Below are 21,515 nucleotides of genomic sequence, written 5' to 3' on the forward strand. Positions count from 1 at the left end.
TGCAATTGGTGAATGCAAATAAGAGAAACACAGATCTTTCCATCGTACATTCCTATGTTTAGCACCAAAATTATGCCTTGCAAAAAAAGTGCTAAAACTCCACCAAATGTGCAGGAGCCCTTTTGGATTTTTGTCAAAAACTTCCCCACAATGTACAAAATATTAACCTTGGGTGCTTCTTATTGCATGTTGACCTGTGATAGTAATAGAGCTGGACCAAGGCAGATCTTAATGGCACTGCAAAAACTACAATGTAACGAACATGATATTTTTGCAATCGTTCTGCCACCATTATGTTTTTTTGGGTAGCAATTTTTACTATGTTTTTCGAACAGTTTCTATGAGAACCACATTGTAGCATCACTTCATTCAACTCTGAGGGGGATTTTTTAAATGAAATCAGTCCAAATTGTAGTGGGAGCGTCTCCAAAAACTTCAGATGAAAGGGATGTCGGGTTGGGAAAAATGTAACATAATGAAAAATTCCTGTTTACTCTCCTTATGGGAACCTGTGCATTTATAGTCCTACTCATAGGGCACAAATTCATGACACGGTGCCAATACCTGCCATATGACATCTGTATGCCTCAGATTTTGTTCGGAGGAGTTATAGCTTGTGACATTTCCAAAGTTGCAGTAAAAAGGGAAATCTATCCTCTGGTGCCGCCTACAATATGACCGGAGGGGGGGGGGGGGAATAATATTACTTGGTACTCTTCTTTCTTGCCATTCTGCCATGGACCTGCTGGTTCCCAGGCCCTTAATAGGTCTTCTAATTTTGCCCTACCTATTTGGCCAGCGCTGGTCATGGGCAAATTTTGTCCTGAGACAAGCGGGTCGCTTTAAACTACTATAATTGTGCAAAACTTATATCATGCAACTTAAAAAGGTATTCTGGCCACTACCCACTAGGGTCATGGTCTGCGACCAACAGAGTAAGGACCCTGGTCCTCCATACCAGGCGCAAGACTGAAGCTAAGAGTTGGACTGGAGTGACAGTTGAGCATGTGCCCTGCTGTTCAAAGCCTTTGCCACTGACAGAGACAGTCGAGCAAAGCAATAGGTGATAAATGCTTCTACCCAAAATACCCCTTTAAGTCCATATTGTGCCAGGCATCATACAGCACAAGTCATTGTCCAGCTCCAGCCTAAAGCAGCAAGCAGGTGACCACGTGCTGAGCAACAGACTGGCCCCATCAGCGGACTCCGGATGTATGCGGGGCTGTGGAGTCGGTAAGCCAAACCTCTGATTCCTCGATTTTCACAAACTCCGACTCCTTCATATATGCCTCATGCCCAGTGCTGCACATATTTATCTCAACTTAGGGCTCATTTACACGGCCGCCTGTGTGTAATACATAGCTTGTGTGAGACAGCTAGCGCTAGACAGGGCAGTGATTGTGCACTGCGCAAGGCAGCGTATCGTATGCCCACTGTCAAATGCGTTCTGTCTAGTTACTTCTCTTTTGAATTTCTTGCACTGTCTCCTAGCAGCGTTGCGTATCAAACGGCGCATGTACGCAATGTAGTATGCATATGTACAGCCCTTTATAAGCACCCATAGAGAACAATAGGGCTGGACGCACGCAATACCCAATGAAAAAATGCTAGTGTGAGTGGGGCATGCGAAAATCAATGTATTTGAATTGCTGCAATGTACCGTGTGTTATACTCAATTCAAGGACATTCGTGTGAATGAGCCCTAAAAGCCTTGAAGAAGCAGCATGAGGATACTTAGTCCAACGGAGAGGAAAGTCAATGACTGATTTTTCTATATCTTCGTTATCAATGTTTTTGATAAATAGGGACTTAGATGAATAGAACAAATATATTTATAGGACATTTCAAAACTTTCGTAAATTCCTATGAAAGGAACCAATTCTGCATTTAATTAATTATACCATATTTATAATGTTTATGTTTTGTTTTATAAGCCAGAGTCCGAGTCGATACATTTCTACTGACCACATGAAAATGGGACTCCATGACTCCGACTCCACACCCTGCCGTAAGCCCATGTGATCCAGCATTAGTCATTTGTAGTTGGAGTTCTACACTTTGTTTGAAGGTTGCTTCACAAATTACCTCTCTGTTACGGCTGTAGAGGGGTCCTGAGTAGGGACCCCTATCTATAACATTCATGTACCATATAGTGAGGCATATGAACAGGAGATACCATCTTGACACAAGGGAAATTACTGCATTGTGTGTCATAGGGCAGTTATGCTTTTCTCATGCAGGTGGCGCTGTTGCTGCCATCTTAACTGTGCTGCGAAAGCAAAAAAATACACGTTTCCTGCACATCATCTCCATGTATTGTCCCTCTACAAAAGGAAAACTCCACTAAATCTATGTTTAATGTATTTTTCCTTTCATCTCTGCAAAAAAGTGTCAATAATGTATTTAATTTAACTGGGAAATCTAGAAGAACTGACTTTTCTGAGACTCCCCATAGTGTCTTGTTAGGTATTTCAATGCAGACAGTAGTCCCCAGCCAAGCCAGATAAAAATAGGCCTTTCAGTGTTCTTCTCCCGGTAGGTTGTGTTATTATCATTTAATCGTTAACTGGGATGTGATCAGACCTCTATGAGATTCCAGATAATTAAGTGGCGAGGGCCTCCGCGTTAATACGCCTCGCATACTCGCAGTGTTTTCTGTGTCTTTGTTTTCCTCTCCTGGCCCGGCATTGTGACCACCATCCCCCATGACTTACGTTTTAGCAGAATGCATTACAGGATGTCATTAGTCCAGCCTCTCCGCTATACAATGTGTGATTGATTCCAGTTTGCATCATGATTTATGCTTATTTGTAGTAAAATACTACGGCTAAAACACTAAACACCCAAATAATACAACCTTGCATTAGTTTCTTTTTTTGCACAAACAGGTATGTCCTGCTCAAGACTATTTCCTATTTGCTACATTTTAGAACCACAATCATTGTAGCTCTTAGCCCGAGTTGTGAAGTACAGAAATACCCGCTTGCTGTCCAGTCCCTGTTTTCCCAGCCCTGGGACTGTAGATAAAATAGCATTGAAGACAGTTTTCAGATGTTCTTACAGGCTAAAAGGATGGATTCACACATGGTGTAATGTCCTAGGCCCACTGTCCACGGGTGGATCTGGTTTGCGGAATCTGCGCGGGTCACCCACAAAACAAGCCGCCCATAGGGATACATGGGCGTCCACGCATGAATTAAAGCATGCGCATTTGTTTGGCAGACCTTATGGTCCAGAGAACAAACCGCAGCATGCTACATTTCAGTGCGGATTCTGCACTGACTGCTTTCATTGAAGTCAATGGAAGCCGTCCGGTCCATGGCAGATGGGCCATGGACTCCGCGGGAAAGAAGGAGTTAAAAAATGAAAATAACTCCACTACACATGTGCGGCTGTGCGCCGGCTGGCACTTCCGCACACACCCGCAGTGAAGAAAATAGAAGACCCGGATGGGTAAGCAGTGTCCTCGGCCACCCGCAGGGCCGGATTCCGCTGCGGACTCCCGCATGTGGAATCCGATCTGCCGTGGACAAGAGGCCTTAAGGTGTGATTAGACGGAACGATTGTTATTGTTCCAAAAATCGTTCAAACTAACGAAAGTCAACAATAAACACGAACCAATGACTGAACAAAAAACGAGAATTGTTCCCTTCTCATTCGTCGTTCAGTTGCAGCCGGCATAAAAGTTATTGCTCATTCACTTCTTGTTGCATTTAAACATTGATCGTTCACTGAAGGAATGTTCACGATTCTCACCAATGATCTGCCAATATATACAGGCTGCGGGAGCTGGGGATGATGTCACTGGCTCATTGGCTCGGGCCAACAAGAATCATGCAGTTCTCGTTGTGTGTAAAAGGACCATTACATGCAGATTTTGATGCAATGTTGCTGCAGATTTAAAGAGGACATTTTTAGTGCTAAGACATCTGAAAGGCAGGGGGACTAACTATTTGAATACAACAGCGGTGCCTGAGAGACGATGGTCAGATTGCACCTACAGCCTCTTGGTCTGCTAAAGCGACCCTACGGTTTCAGGCCAAAAGTCTATCCTGGGACAGGATAATAGTAATGATTATTATATAGCGCCAACATATTCTACAGCACTTACAAAACAGGAGGGAACAGAAATAAAACCATTGTTACATGTAGTAATCATATCATGGAAACAGTAGGGGTGAGGGTCCTGCTCCAACGAGCTTACATAATACAGATAATGGGGTGATACAGAAGGTAAAGGGGCTGGAGATGTGCACTGTATGGCGGGGTGGAGAGTGTGGGATGCTATACACATATGGTCAGACTTAAGCCGTGTGGTGGCTGAATCGGTTTGACTGCAGGGAGGCAGTTGATTCCGGCTAGCAAGGCTTGAAGTTGGTAGGTCAGGGAGCATGTTATCAGGTGGAGTAAAGAGGGGTTTGGTTTAAGAGATGTGGTATGCCTCCCTGAGGAGGTGCATTTTTAGAGCACAAGTTTAATGTGTTGGGGATTGCCCGGATAGTTTTGGGTAGCGCGTTCCAGAGGACTGGTGCTGCTCTGAAGAAGTCTTGGAGGCAGGAATGAGAGGTTTGAATTGAAGGGGATCTTAATCTGATCTCGTTAGCGGAGTGGAGGGTGTGGGCTGGGAGGTGGATTGAGATGAGGAAAGCAATGTAGGGTGGCGTGGTGCTGTGGAGGGCTTTGTGGATGAGGGTGGTGAGTTTGAATTGAATTCTTTATTTAACGGGCAGCCAGTGCAGTGACTGGCACAGGGCAGAGGCATCCGAGTAATGGCTGGACAGGAAGATGAGCCTGGCTGCCACATTCAGAATGGATTAGAGAGGGGAAGTCTGGTGTGGGAGACGCTAATTACCAGCGAGTTGCAATAATTGAGCTGAGAGTTTATGACGTCAACAATGGGTGTTCTTAGCGTGTCCGCAGTGAGAAAAGGGCAGATTCTTGCGATGTTCTTACGGTAAAGGTGACATGTTTGGGCCAGGAATGAATGTAGGGGGTAAAGGAGAGATCGGAGTCTAATATAACCCCAAGGCAGCACATGTGCTGGGAGTGCATGGTGGTGCCACACACTGAGATGGAGATGGCAGGATGAGGTCGCTTAGTGGAGGGTGGAAACACCAGTAGGTCAGTTTTTCAGAGTTTCAGTTTTAGATAGAGAGAGAACATAGTGTTTAGAGACAGCGGACAGACAGTCAATGGCGTTCTGGAGGAATGGTGCTGTGATGTCACGGAAGAGGTGTATAGCTGGGTGTCGTCAGCATAGAGGTGGTACTGAAAGCCAAATCTCCGGATGGTTTGTCCAATAGGGGCTATGTTGATGGAGAAGAGGAGGGGGCCGAGGACCGAGCTCTGGGGGACCCCCACAGCTAGAGGAAGAGGATGGAAGGTAGAGCCAGCAAAGGAGACACTAAATGAGTGATCAGATAGGTAGGAGGAAAACCAGGAGAAAGCAGTCCTTTAAGCTGATGGAGCGAGTTTGTGGTCAACAGTGTCAAATGCTGCAAAGAGGTTGAGTAGGATCAGTAGGGAGTAGTCATAGGAGAGGTTATTACCTGTAATTGTTGTTCTCTGCCGCCCCTCCAAATCGTCAGTTCTGGGCTCTGTTTCAGCTCTCTAAAATGACTGCAGCAAATTTTCGATCTACTTAATGTACACTGTGCATAGCTTTCTGATTGGCCAGTACTAATCACTTGAGCAGCTCTGGCCAGTCAGAGAGCTAGTTTAGTGCATTGTGGTCTAAAGACTTGCGTCAGACATCTTGGATGGCCAAAATGGGACCTGGAACTGGCAGCTCCGAGGAACTGTAGAGAACATCTGCAGGTAGTATAGCCCCTCTTCCGCAGATCCCGGGGATAGTATTTTTTCCTGAATTTGGAGGGTCGCTTTAAAAAGGCTGTCCAGGACTATTACTATTGATGACCTCTCAGGATCCTTGTTGATCAAGTCAGTGCTGGACCTGCTGTCAGTGTGGACAGCACTGGAAGCAGATAGCCCTGGCCATATTGTTACAGCCTGGTTTGATACTGCAGGCACAGCTCCTATTAAATTCACTGGCAGCTGCGCCTACAGTACCAAACCAGGTCGCTGCAATGTTGACATTGTTATCTGCTTCCTGTGCTGTCCGCACTTACAGCGGCGTCTAGAACCAGCTGATTATTAGGGATTACCAATCAGCTAATGGTGAGCTATCCTGAGGACAGGTCATCAATACTAATAGTCCTGGATAAACTCTTTGATCTTAGCTAAAGGGAATATATTTATATATTTATTTTACTAATTAAAATCAGATAGTGACACGTATTCCACTTTACTACAAGTTTGTATTTTATGTTTGTACTTTTTTTAAATTTTATTTTCTGTACATGACTATGGGGGACATCTTGCCCGTAACTGCTTTGACCAGCAACTTACATAATGGACATGAGCTGACCCATTGACTTCTATGGTACACTGTTCAAGGCATGCTCTGTGATATGTGCAGATGTCCTTGTGCAGGGAGGGGAGGAGGTGAGCTGTGATACCACCAATTGTGAATGGTAGATTCAGTGTTATCTATACACAGGTGTTACCTTTCATTATAATCCTGCCTGTGATGATAATGAGATGACTGCTGAAATGTTTTCTCTACAGAACAGGAAGTGTCAGACTATGATTAGGTTCAGTTGCCAGACTAAAAACTGCAAGATAGTAGGATTTGTTTTTGCATTGAAAATTTTAAAAAAAGTCACCCAAAATTCTTAGAAAGTATGTTTAACCCCTTAACGACCGGGCCATAGTGTTTTTACGTCCTGCAGCTGCAGGACGTGTATGGAGGGAGGTAGCGCCGCTATCTCCCTCCATACAGCGCGGGCGTCAGCTGTTTATTACAGCTGACACCCGCGGGCAATAGCCGTGCTCGGCCGTTCGCGGCTATTAACCCTTTAAATGCCACTGTCAATTCGGACAGCGGCATTTAAAGGAGATGTCCCGCGCCGAAACGGGTTTTTTTTTTTTTAAACCCCCCCCCCGTTCGGCGCGAGACAACCCCGATGCAGGGGTTAAAAAAACCACCCGCACAGCGCTTACCTGAATCCCGGCGGTCCGGTGACTTCAATACTTACCGCTGAAGATGGCCGCCGGGATCCTCCGTCTTCGTGGACCGCAGCTCTTCTGTGCGGTCCACTGCCGATTCCAGCCTCCTGATTGGCTGGAATCGGCACGTGACGGGGCGGAGCTACACGGAGCCGCTCTCTGGCACGAGCGGCTCCATAGAAGACTGCTGAAGACCCGGACTGCGCAAGCGCGGCTAATTTGGCCATCGGAGGCCAAAAATTAGTCGGCTCCATGGGAACGAGGACGCTAGCAACGGAGCAGGTAAGTAAAAAACTTTTGATAACTTCTGTATGGCTCATAATTAATGCACAATGTACATTACAAAGTGCATTATTATGGCCATACAGAAGTGTATAGACCCACTTGCTGCCTCGGGACAACCCCTTTAAATCCCCCGAACGCTGTTTGGGGGTCCCGCATGGCCCCCCCCCCACGGTGAGATCGGGGGAAACGTGCAGGTGTCATGGCAGCCGGGGGCCTAATGAATGGCCCCAGGGCTGCCTTAGCAGACTGCCTATCAAGCCATCCACACAGGGTGGCTTGAAAGACTGCCTGTAAAAAAGCAGTATGACGTAATGCTATAGCATTACGTCATACTGCAGGAGCGATCAAAGCATCGCATGTTAAAGTCCCCCAGGGGGACTTCAAAGTAAAGTAAAAAAAAGATCAAGATCAAGTTTTTTAAATTGTAAAAAAAAAAAAAGTTATAAAAGTTTAAATCACCCCCCTTTTGCCATATTTATTATTTAAAAATCTAAATCATAAAATAAAAATATGTTTTTGGTATTGCCGCGTCCGTAAAAGTCCGATCTATCAAAGTAGTGCATTATTTTTTCTGCATGGTGAACGTCGTCCGGAAAAAAAAATAAAGAACGCCAGAAATGCATTTTTTTAGTTACCCTGTCTCCCAGAAAAAACGCAATAAAAAGCGATCAAAAAGTCGTATGTATTCCGAATTAGTACGGAAACTACAGGACATCCCACAAAAAATGAGCTCAACTACGTCGACGGAAAAATAAAAGTTATCGCGCGCACAAAATGACCGCAGAAAATAATTGAACAAAATTTAATATCTTAAAAAAAAAATACAAGTACTACAGCAAAAGCAATACTATATAAGTTTGGTATCGTAGTAATCGTACTGACCAATAGAATAAAAATATCAGGTTGTTTTTGTTGCAGTTTGTGCATTGTAGAAACAGGACCCACCGAAAGATGGTGGAATGTCGTGTTTTTTTCCATTTCTCTCCGCTAAGAATTTTAAAAAAGTTTTTCAGTACATTATACGGTACAATAAATAGTGCCATTGAAAAATACAACTCGTCCCGCAAAAACCAAGCCCTCATACAGCGACGTCGATGGATAAATAAAGGAGCTACGATTTTTTAAAAGGGAGTAGGAAAAAACAAAAATGGAAAAAAGCAAAAAAGCCTGGTCACTAAGGGGTTAACATTAAAACTTGATTTCTACATTCGGTAATTTTCTGTCTACACTTTCCCGTTAATGTTATATGTGCCCCCAAATTGTATTCAAGTGAGTAGGACAAAGCTACAATACAAAGCACCGCTGCTACTAAAAACACAATGTAATGTTACTTACCTAGCAGGCTTGGTCCACGCCCCTCCCTCTGAACTCTGGAGCTTCATCTTGCTTTTTCCAGTCCTTGACCGCCAACAGAAGATCACTTCCTGGTTACGGGATTCATAAATTCCGCCTCCAGGAAGCGATGCCTCTGATTGGCTGAGCAGCACTTGAGAACCAATCAATGCATGGCTCGCTGGACCAACGCAACGTCTGGGATTGGTTCTTCAACCGCTGCATTGATTGGCTGGGCAGTGGTCGAAGAACTAATCACAACAATCGTGTTGTGGAGAAGGGATTTATGAACTGGCCAATTCATAAATGATTCCTCCACAACGTGATAGCTGTGATAGACTGAGCAGTGGTCGAAGAACCAAACAAAGCCGCTGCTTCCTGGAGGCGCGATTTATGAATTCCGTAAGCAGGAAGTGGTCTTCTGTTGGTGGGCGAGGATTGCAAGAAGCAAGGCAAAGCTCTGGAGAGCAGCGGTAGGGACGTGGACCAAGCCTGTTAGGCAATGTATTCCTTTTTTAGGTAATGCAGCTAGGGTTTATTTTCAGGGTAGGGTTTATATTTCAAGCCTCCCTGAAAAATGCAAAAAATCAGGGTAGGGTTTATTTTGGGGTAGGTCTTATTTTTGGTGAAACGCTGTATATTGGGACTGTTTCACCATTTTTTTCATTAATAATTAAAACTAGATAACGAAACATTTTCCATTTTTCTCATGTTTTTATTTTTTGATTGTTGACGTTTTCTATTCTGTTCTCTAAACATGACTAGGGGGCGTTCATCCTTCCTGAGCCACATTTAATAACATTTAAAAGATCTGCAGCAGCTTCATGAGTCATTCACACTATGGACAGGAGCTGACCCACTGACTTGTATACATGCTCTGTGACATATGCAGAGGTGATTGTGCAGAGTAGATGGTCCCAGCTTATACCTATTGTGAATGGTGGACCCTGTGTTATCTACATATAGGTGTTACCTTTCAGTGTAATACTGCCTGTGATGTCAGTGAGATGACGGCTGCAAAGTAGCAAGATTTTAGGATTTAAAAAAATATATAGATTGTGACTAGAGATGAGCGAGCACACTCGTTTAAGGCTGCTACTTGTTCGAGTAGCAGTCTTATTGAATAACTGTTTACTCGCCTGAGCAGCATGTGCCTGACAATCAGGTCATGTAAAGGGACCAACAATCAGCTGATGAACAAGCGGACAATCATTCGTCAGCTGATCTTTAACTTTCAGCGAGCTGTACACTATCCTACTAAGAGCAACTAGACACTTCAACAAGAATCAAAAGTAGCATTTATTTCCATATGGTAATACTTAGGGGGCTTCCTTTGGCCCTATTGACAATTGGTTACTCTCTGTTGGATACTTCCTACTAACACTTGATACACTTCAGCTGGTATTTCCCTGGTATTGCATCCTGGTGAGTTCTCTGAAAGAAGATGGACACTGTTCATATTTCCTGACATGATGTTCCAGTTTTTCCCAGAGATGTTCAGTAGGGTTCAGGTCGTGACTCTATACAGGCCGGTTGAATACTGGAATATTCATATTTTCAAAGCAACACAAAATTTAGTTGGATTTGTGATAAGATGGGTTGTCTTGTCGGAAGTATGGCTGACCATTCCTAGAGTATTGCCACATTGTTGGCAGCACATTATTGTCTAGAAGGTCAGGGTACACCTCAATGTTCCTGGTTCTTGCCACTACAACCAACGGAGCGACACCATGCCATGTAAAACATCCCTAGACCATAACAGAACCTCCGCCTTACATAGCTGTTGGCACAACAAACTCAAGCAGAAGGCGTCCCCCAGGCTCCTCCACACCCAGGTGCGTCCATCTGTTTTGAAGATGGAGTAGCATGGTTCGTCACTCCATAAAAAGTTCTTCCATTACACAAATATCCAATAACGATGCTCTTTGCACCATCGTAGACGAGCCGATGCATTGCGCTTCATGATGGACGGCTTGTGGGCAGCAGCAGCTTAACCTGTAGGGTGCTTGTCAAAATCTATGGCTGACACCTCCAAGGGTCTGCATCTTATTTAGCATTTTCTAGGACATGTGACATTCCTATAAGACATGCTCCATTCTACTAATGGGGGCATCTAAATACCTTTAGTCGGATCGTGTACATCACTCTGTACTAGTATTTGTCTCCATAAGCTGCTTATTGACTCTTATAGAAAAAAATGAAACGATTACATTGGGCTACGAATTCTCCTATCATGAAAGGAACTTTTCTTGTGTACATCCATTAGGGTCCTTGCACAAGACAAAGCTGTGCGCACGAATGCTATGGTTCCTGAAGGTTTGTCTTGTATGTTGCCTGTGTGGGGCTTCTAGAAGCATTTACCTCTATACTATAGCATGCAACGGGACATACCACCGTCTTCTTCTTGCTATGTATCTCTGTATAGCTATCTATGCCTTCCGTAGTCTAGATTCATAAAACACATAGAATGGTGGAGTTGAAAGGGACCTCCGCGGTCATCTGGTCCAACCCCCTTCTCAGTACAGGATTAACACAGACCCCTACTAGAGCCATATGCATGAGCCCCAACCCCATTCGAACTAATGAACAATGACCGATTGTTGCAAAAATTGTCCTGCCTTAATTGGCCACTTTAATCGTATCCATAAGTGCAAGACTTTTTTTTTTCTCTGACCCGCTACAAAAATTTCCTCCAGCGTTCTCTTGCCAATCATAGCGTGGAAATGTTGACTGTCGAAAAGCTCAAACTAATGAATTACTAGAACATCATTGTGTGTACAACCCAGCCATAATAGATTTGAACCAGATCTGCGTAACCCGAGCTGCCCCTGGCATGTCGAATACACAAGAGCAGACAGAAGGCAGAGATACAAGAGCTGTAAAACACACCCAATTACTAGCTCAGTGACTTGGGTCCTGAGTCTTTTACCGACTGTAACCATTGTCTTGCTGTGTCCTGAATACACCTTCCTGCTGCGAGAGCCTAGAACTAATTTTTTTTGTTCCCCCCCCCTTTCTTTTTCCTCTTCTTTTAACTAAATGAGACAGCGCAATGTATGAACGCTGCACACTTCGCCACCTCGCCTGCGTAGCCCAGTTGTGCTGATGTGAGCACTATCCCTTTGCAGCTAATCCTACTGCTCCACCTGCCTTTCAGTCTGTTTACCAGGAAATCAAGATGTGTAAACTGCAGGAAGCACTATTTGACCCTCATCCGACAGTGTCTCATTACAATAATTGCTAATCTCTGAATAAGACAGCCATGTTCTGAGTGAGAGAGAGAGACAGAGGCAGGGAGACACAAGAAGCGGATTGCACTAAATGCATACTTGTTGTGCAAACAAGCAGATCATTGTCAATGGCTTCTGCTCTCATGCATTTAATATAACGTTCTCTGAGACATCTGCTGACCTCTGGGGTCAAGAAAAGCAGGACATAATAATAATATGTGTTCCTTCATCCTTCCTTCCTAACTGAAGACCTCTCTCGCCTTGTTCTGGAGTGCTCAGCCTGCTCAGTAATGGCTACTTCCTGACTAATCTACTGGCCACAGTAAGCACCCGAAGAAGTTAAATCTTTATTCTTCTTGGGGGTGGTGGGGGGGCGGGGGAGGAGGGATTTGTAATTCTTTTTTTATTATCTCTTGTGACTGGAATGTTTTTGTTGTAGTTTATACGAACCGATGTGTATTGTTTGTGCGGTGGACGTAGGTTAGAGACTTTTCTCTTGGCAGAATGAAAGTTTTTGATTATTTTTAACTCGGTATTTTGCCGAACTGATTTATTTTTGTTTGTTTTTATTGTGTTTTGCTTTGGTTTTACGTGATGTTTCGTTGATGTTTTAACTCGTAAGGAGTTGCTATCCTTTCTTTTTTTTTCTTTACTTATAAGAATAATGATTCCTCTAATCCGGTGTTAACAGAACTTGTTAGGTGTGAAATTATTAAGTGTTACGGATTATAAGAAGTTCTCCAAAAAGTACACCTTGTTGTGGGGAAGAGGGGAGTGGACTTTTTTTTTTGCTGTGAGCCTCCCCAATCAGCTGTTTCCGGCAGGGAAGTTAACAATGCCGGTCGTAATGTAGTACTCGGTTTAAAGTGGTTTACTATGATAAAACTGTATCCCCCAGTTTCCTATCACCTTCTGTTGTCCTTTCATACATGCTGACATTAGTGAAAACTAATCACTAGCCGCAGGAGTAACACCACTACCAATGTGGTCAGCGATTGGTCAGCTGATATGTCATCAGTCATCACTATAGTAGAGTGGCAGGGGGCACATGCCATCAGGAATGGGTGGATGGGGGGAGGCGTAATGAAACCGATAAGGTAACTATATTGCAAAGTTTGTTATTACTCAGTTTTGAGTATAAATTTATAGATTTTTACAATTCCAGAACATAAACCCTTTAATCCGCACTCTTTAGGCAAAAATACCCTGAAAGGAAATTTAAAGGGGTTGTCCCGCGAAACAAAGTGGGGGTATACACTTCTGTATGCCCATATTGATGCACTTTGTAATGTACATTGTGCATTAATTATGAGCCATACAGAAGTTATTCACTTACCTGTTCCGTTGCTAGCGTCCCCGTCGCCATGGTGCCGTCTAATTTTCAGCGTCTAATCGCCCGATTAGACGCGCTTGCGCAGTCCGGTCTTCTCCGTGTTGAATGGGGCTGCTCGTGCTGGAGAGCTGTTCCTCATAGCTCCGCCCCGTCACGTGTGCCGATTCCAGCCAATCAGGAGGCTGGAATCGGCAATGGACCGCACAGAAGACCTGCGGTCCACCGAGGGTGAAGATCCCGGCGGCCATCTTCGCAAGGTAAGTAAGAAGTCACCGGAGCGCGGGGATTCGGGTAAGTACTATCCGTTTTTTTTTTTCAACACATGCATCGGGTTTGTCTCGCGCCGAACGGGGGGGCTATTGAAAAAAAAAAACCCGTTTCGGCGCGGGACAACCCCTTTAAATAGGAGCCTTAAGAAGGCCAATGACAAACTGAAACTCACTTATGTGTATCCGTGTTATTGCATATTGCAATTCAGTGTTTCAAGTATCCTTTCAACTATTGCAAAAGATATGACACAGTGGAAAGATTTTTTAGTTGCAACATCACTTGATGGCTCATAGGGAATGGTTGAAGAAATTCAGCAGAACTCAGTCATAGTGTAACATAAGCTAAAAGTTTACCTTCACTCAAAAAAGGGCCATCAGTAGTAGATCAGCGGGGAAACCATCGCCCAGCACTTCAACTAATCAGCTGTACTCTGGGTCGGTTCATTCATTCACTCAGCTGATTTTTGCAAGAAACGACTGTCTCCATTCCTACTGTGGTGGCCCAACTAAGCATTACAGTTCCCATTCACTTCATTAAGACCTTTGCCTATAATAGCAAGCTGGGCCACTGCAGTGGGAACAGAGCACAGTGGCCCAGAGTACAGCTGATTGGCGGGAGTGCTGGGCAATGGTCCCCCGACGATCTACTACTGATGGCCTATCCTAAAGACCATCAATAGTTTACAACTGGACAACCCCTTTAATGTAAAGACCATCTCAAAGTACCCCCCCCATAGTTCACTGACCCTTTGAGTGTGACAAAGAGGGGAGTTGAGATACGATTAACTGTGGCCATACTTGAATCTTTACATTTTGCACAAAGTTATATGTTCACCCTTTCCAATCCACTGTCTGACGTCTAAAGACATTCTGATTGAAGGCTGTACAGCTCTGATGTCGAAGATGTTCGACGGTATTCTTACTGCAGATTACTGGTGGCTCTGTTGTCGGGGGGCCTCTCCAGCATGTCACATACCACAGTACTGGCTCTAGCCAGCAGATGGTGCCATTGTATAATAGCAGAAAGAGAAAGCCCCCTAGGAAATTCTGAATCCAAATTTGGATTGCAAAGGGTTAAGTTTGTAAGCTGTCAACTCTAATGACAAACCTGAGGTAGGTGGCACTTAGTGATGTCACTGGCTTTCACTGTTGTGATTGGCTACATCCATATGTTCTGTTCTTCTTCAAACCACAAACTTGGCACTTTCTCTCTGTGAAGTACATACATGCTAGCATCACTACTAAGGTCAATGGTTGGCTGCAGTGGTCTAGTGAATGATGTACATTGCTGAAAAAAGTTTGCAACCATGTTAGGTTACTTTTACACAAACCAACAGTTACATAAGTAATCATTCAAAAGAGCAATTAAAGACGACTGTCATCCCTTGTAAACACAGGACCCGGCAGGGCAAGAAAGCGAGAATCGTGGACTTGTCAGAGTCACTTGGTTTTCAGCTAAGCTGAGAGTGCTGGCCTGTGTGAACAGGCAGTCATTCATCTATGAACGACTGCCTGTCTACTCTGAATGGAGGCGGGCATTCAGTAGACCTCTCCGACACCCCGCCTCCATTCAGTGAGCGATAAACGCTGGGACGGCTAGTGCCTGACACTTACCCGTGTAAAAGTTATATATTCAAATGTAGAAGCATTACGCTTTGTAAATAGGAACCCTATGGGTTGATTAGTTATTTAGTTAGCACACATTTTAATTTAAATACAATTCAATTAAGTATAGTGGAATTAGCTTTGCTGTTAGATTCCAGCTGTATTTTGGTAATTTTATGCATATTCTAATTACTGTTATCACTCTTTACTATTATTTCTGTACACATTTCAGTTCTAAGCCCTACACACAACTCCAATTCCTCAATTTTCCTAGACTCAGATTCCCGAACCTGACTCCACATCCCTGGATGGAACGTATTGATTTACACAAAACTTATTGAAAGTTTAGGTATGCTTTTATTTTCCTTACTACTGTCTTCTGGCTCTTTCTAGCACTTCTGAGATAAGTGCAGGCATGCCCGCTACTCCGTGCCTTCTTCCTCTGGTCTGTAGAGGAGGAGCGTCACTACTGAGCATGTGCAGATAGTGCAGCGCTGATTCGCCTCAACTAAAAGCCTTGAAGAAGAAGCATAAGCATACTTAGTCTAAGGGAAAGGAAAGGCAATAACTGATTTTTTAGTTATCAATGTTTTTGATAAATAGGGGCTTAGATGAGTAAACCATATATTTATAGGACATTTCAAAACTTTTTTAAAGTTCCTGAAAATGGAAATATGCAAAAATTCTGCAGTGAATTAGTTATACCATATTTATAATGTATATATATATTTTTATAAGCTGGTCCCCCATATTATTTTAAGAGCCGTTTTTTTAGGACCTTTGTGGCCCTACATGAGTTGTCCTATGTTCAAATGTTAATTTAATCTGTTAGATCAAGCAAAACATAACAAGTTTTCACTAAGAATCATAAAAAAATGCTCATATTAGGAAAATATTGATGTTATATACTTGTTATGGTGTTCTCTTGATTCCCCCTCAGAATTTCTACTTAAAGGGAATTTCTAGGACTACACTATTGATAACCTAGCCTCAAGATAGGTCATCAGTAGTTAATTGGTGAAGGATCCTCCTCTCGGAATCCCCATGATCAGTTTATTGAAGTGACAGTGGTGTTTGGGTAGGAACTACTATCGCTTTAGTCCATACCAGCTACAGAGCCATACGTTGTATAGTGGCTGTGCCTAGTATTACAGCTCAGTCCTATTCACCTGAATGGGACTGAGCTGCTTTCAGGACATGTGATCGACGAATGTGACGTCCCAGGCCTGAGGAGAGACTATGGCCTTTTCAATCAGCTGATTGGGGTCCTGAGCAGCGGACCCCACCAATCAACTACTGATGACCCATCCAGGTTAGGTCATCAATAGTTTTAGTCCTGAAAAACCCTTTTAATGTATTGAGTGCTGGTGAGAAGAAGTCGATTCTTATTATCTGGCTTGTACAATAGCTGGAATCACTGTGCCGTCCATGTACAGGAGGATCCTAGTGATAGGGCTGAACTACTGAGTATGTGTGACCACCGGCACTGGCTTTTCCTGTGGACATGCCATAAATGTCTAAAGCGGGCATACCCTTTTAAAAAGTTTCGGCACAGCATGCTGCACAGATCCCGGGGAATTCAGCTACAATATTTTTTGTAATGGAACGAAATCCTCCGATTAAATATCTAAAAAAATAAAATGCCAACCTGAGTGTAAGCCGTAGCTTAGCTTATATATTTTTAAGTGGGAGGAGGACATGCACTTTATGTCCCGTCATCATATATGTGAGTTGTAGCAAGTGAAATAGCAGTGTCAGGATTTCCTGTTCCATTTAATGACATCATTATTCATCCACATAAAAGCTGTGTACACATTGTAACCGCACTGTTAGAGCTTCTTCATCTATAGGTTTTTCATATAATACATTTCCCATAACAAACCTCTTAAAAGCAATAAAATATTTGACTATCATAAAGAATATTGATTGTTAAGGTAGATACTTCAGAAGAGATTCGAAGCCAGCTCTGTATTGTACGTTATTAGAATGGCCGAGTGATAATAAGACACCCATAGGTGGGGGCCCTGCTACATATTTTGCACTGGGGCTCAGTAGCTACAAGTCAAAGAGGGTGTCCAGGAATAGAAAAAAATGGCCGCTTTCTTCCAAAAACAGTGCCACATGTGAGCGGTGGCCTTCTCACCTCTTACCAATGACAATGGCTCAACCACTCTGATAAGCAGCTGCTTTAGCTGCATTATGGCCTATTACCTCTTGGAAACAACCCACTAGAAAGCATGGAGTGGCACGAATGTGTGTGTGCAGCACAGGGATAGACACAGCAACCATGAGGGTGAGGGCATGCAGCTACTGAAGAGAACTGAGTCGTCGCTAGACAGTTACCAGGAAGCGATTTGTTGAGAGGACAGAGGGGCAGGGACGTTACCAGACCAGAGGAGAGTCCACCGGTACCCACAAAAAGGGCTGAGAGAGGAGTACTCCTGACTACCCCACCCCTTAACAATGCAGTGTGGGATTAGTGGGGTTGATGGAAGCTGTGACCCCCGTGCATCGACTTGTAAGTGAGGTCAGCCTCAAAGGGACACTGAGTGTACACACTGGCAGGGTTACAAAGGGTTAGTCAGCAAGTCTGCTGCAGAAGATGAAGGTTGCACTGAGAGGGTTGGACTAGTTAGCAAACTTCTGATGCTCTGGCTTCTGTTTACGGACTGAGACATTTTCACAGGTGCAAGTGCGCAAGTCTTAAATCTTAAGAGACATTGAAAATGGGTTCTGTACACTGTATCGCTAAGAGTCTGTATTGCTAGAAGTAGAGTGTTAAGGTATTAGTTGACAGCATGTTGTGAATTGAAGGTACAAGTTCAGTTGCTTAACCATTACTATTCAATTGTTTAGTTTTATTTCTGTGTTGTAAATATTGTAAATCCCGCTTGGGCTGCTGTTACATCTGCACTAGAGATTCTGCTTTCCTGCTCTGTTCGGGGAGCAGAAAAGGGGAATCCCCATGGCCAAATGGTTCCACCTGTGGGCGGAACTAAACACCGCCGGGCAGACCCCATTGACTGTAATGGGGTCCGCCCGCTTTCTGCCCAGCTGCCCGGTTTTGGAACAGAAGAAAAAGTGCTTCAGGCGTGCTTCTAGCCTTCTTGCTGCCTCAAGTGACAAAGGAAATGACCTCCTACAATAATTTGAGATGGGAAATGGACAGAGTTTGTCTGATGGAATGATTTCCCATCTCCAATTATTATAGGAGGATTTCTACAAAAAGTTTTAGTATATAAAATGTTACAATTTAAGCTTCTTCTGCATGGATATGTAATGTAAAAACATCAAATTTTGTTTATATTGATCTGCATCAAATGTATCAAAATTTTTGTAGATATGGAAGCCCCTTTTGAATTATTGCATGGGTTGTAATATGTTCTTTAGCGCAAACAATATTTTACCAACCATTAAAATTTTTTGGGGTTTGAAAATAACACTATAATTATTTTCATAGGAGAAAGAATAAAACTACTCCTCTTGATTTCATTTCTATAACCTTCGCCTTAATGTTTTCATCTAATTAGCGGTTACAGTGAATTTTAATGGTTCAGAGCTGCCGATTTATTTTATCTCACGTTTCTATGTTGCTTACACTTATAATTACTCCATATTTAATCTGCCCACTTTGCTGTTCGGCTTTTAATTTAATAAAGCAACCTAAGGATTTTTTTTTTGTCACAAAGCCTATAATGTTTCATGGCTGCGCAGTGTCTCCCGAGGTCATATTTGTGACATTGTTATACTACATTTCATTTATTACATTCTGTAGCATTTGGTGTTCGGAGTCTTAAGGACTGCATTCATCATTTGTGGTAGCTATCGAATAACAAGATATATAGAGCTTAGAGTCACAGCGGTTACATTGCACTCTTTTGCCAGAAGGTTGTATACCATATATTTAAGGGGAAGTATCATCATTTTCTTGAGTTTTAGCTTCAAGGGAGAATGGATACTTTTGATTCTGCTTGACCTTCTAATGGGAAAATATCTGACTATATAAGAACAGCAGTGCCCCCATATGGTTGTAGGGTATGCTGATGAACCTGTATCCATAATGTAATATAAATTTAATCTAAAATTTCTAAATTAATTATTATTTTAACAGAATCGGTACCTGGTATCAGGAGTTACACTTATTCTACATGCGCAATCAAGCATTTGGTCATACTGGTGTCACATGGAGGCTGTCCACTAGTAAACTATTGATGTCCTCAAGATAGATCATCAATTGTAGATTGGCAGAGGTCCATCGGCTAGGATCCCTATCGATCAGCTGTTCTCTGGGCTATTGCGCTCCTGTAATAAGCTGTTTTCTGCTAAAGCAGACAGTTCCGTTCCCACTGCAGTGGTCAGGCTTGGTATTGTAGATGAAATTCCCATTAAAATAGGAACTTGGTCAGCAGTACGAAGTATGACCACTGCAGTGTGAACGGTGCTGTCTGCTTCCTGAATAAATCAGCTTGGAGCACAAGCATACTGGTTCAAAGAACAGCTGATCGACAGGGTGGCACACCACCATTGATCTACTTTTGGTGACCTATCCTGAGGATATGCCATTAATAGTTAACAACTGAACAATCCTTTTAAGGACCCAAAGGACCCATTGAAATGAATAACCTTAACGCATATGAGTCAAGGTCTTATGCTAGTTCATCAGAAGTTCTCCTATGACTTGGCTCACAATTCTTACAAGTAATTTGATTCATTACAGTAGTTATATCAATCACCCTATCCAACTTTTATCTACCTGGGATAAGCCTATTTTTGTCATAGTATATGTCTTGGGATAAAAAAGTATTGTTACGTCTGTGCAGGCTGTGGGAGCAACGACCTACACGAACACAACCTAAATAAGGGCTGGAAAGGAACCGGCAAGTATATGCACTCAAACAGACACCAACAACATAAGCCAAATGTGCAAAAAAACAACAACAACAAATGCCAAAATACTTACGAATACTCATAGGCAGATGGAATCGGTGTGTACAAGGTATTGGTTTGTATTTTGACCAGAATACATAAGCTCAAAAGTCTACGTCAAGGGTCCTTGTTGTTTTGTGAGTCCCCACTCTAACAGGACAACTAAAACTACAAAAATAGGGACGGCCCCACGCTGGAACCTAGGGGCCTGTGACTCGCCCTAGATGATAAGGAGCAGGAACACCAGACAAGGGAAATACAACATACACACTGAAAGAGGACCGTTCACATGTAGTGTAGTCAACATCTATAGACATACACAGAACACAATCCTGTTGACACCAAGTAACGGCAACATAAAGGGAGCCCCATACAGTACAAGGTATAGTTCACACCTAATGTAGTCCACACCTTCAGACATATACTGAGCAGGACCTTGTTCACCCTTAATGTCTGCTCACCTCACAGACAGAAGGAAACCCCATTCAGAACTTCAGGCTTACATACATAAAACAGGAGCTAGATTAAGTGTCCACACACTAAGAAAGGGGAAAGAGAATCAGACACCAATCTGACATAAAAGGAATATGTTGTCAGATATCACCCACCTGGCAATGTGCGGGACATCAGATGTTTGGAGACCGCACCTAATAAAAGGGAAGGGAGAAGGGGCCTGCAGAACATACAGACGGGGAGATCAGGTGTCCAGATAATCTTCAGCAACTCAAACTAAAAGCATGCATAACACCAAGCTCTGAGTGGGAATGAAATAGGATGAATAAATGACTTGTGCCCTCTAGTAAGAGGGGCTGGTATTTATGTGCAGCAGGCTGGTGGTGATTGGCTGGCTGGAGAACTCCACACTATCGGCCAGCCTAATCAACCACAACTGCAGCGGTGTACTCCTGGGAACCCATAGAACTACAGATCCCAGAAGAACAACGTGACCGGTATTATGTCATTTTCACCATTAGCCAGTAATGGTCATGGGTGACTTACCAGTCACCATATGATGCAGTTGAACTTGGTTAAAAAAAAGTTTTTGCAGACTTTTTACCTAATCTTTTACAGTTCTTGATCTGAGGAATTTTGGGACTTTGCTGGCCACAAACCCTAGGGCACTGCCCAGTCCTTCCCTGTGTTAATCTATTATTTTTCATCATTATTTGTCAAGGAAGTTGGCCCAAAGTTTAGGGATTGTGTTAATAATTAACAGATTGGAATATGGTAGGTAGGTTCACCTTGGTGAATGGCAATATCAACCAGCAATTATTTACATTCAGGGAATATATTCTTTAAAGCAATTGTCTAAGATTATGTACAATGGCCAGGAGGCCCCAGATTACACAAGGCCCTCACTGCAAGTTCCTGTCCTCCCCCCTAGTTAGCTCTTGTTTTCTTCAATACTGGGGGAATACTGGTTCTCATTGAGGAGATTCAGCTGGAGATATGAAGTCTTTCAGCTAT

At 43.3% G+C, this 21,515-nt stretch overlaps 1 protein-coding gene across 19 annotated transcripts in view; it reads left to right on the forward strand.

Annotated features, from left to right (window-relative positions):
• BAZ2B (bromodomain adjacent to zinc finger domain 2B) overlaps positions 1 to 21,515 on the forward strand; it is a 319,623-nt gene that overhangs the window by 128,359 nt on the left and 169,749 nt on the right. For 2 of the 19 annotated variants that reach the window (XM_066575968.1, XM_066575967.1), the window contains exon 1: positions 11,960 to 12,237. The exons of the other annotated variants lie outside the window; for them this stretch is intronic. The gene's annotated coding sequence lies outside the window, so the exon portion shown is untranslated. Of the gene's footprint in view, positions 1 to 11,959; positions 12,238 to 21,515 lie in introns of those variants that run through there. 19 annotated transcript variants of the gene reach the window in all.

Source organism: Eleutherodactylus coqui, chromosome 8, assembly GCF_035609145.1.
Source record: "Eleutherodactylus coqui strain aEleCoq1 chromosome 8, aEleCoq1.hap1, whole genome shotgun sequence".
In the NCBI taxonomy this organism is placed as follows: Eukaryota; Metazoa; Chordata; class Amphibia; order Anura; family Eleutherodactylidae; genus Eleutherodactylus; species Eleutherodactylus coqui.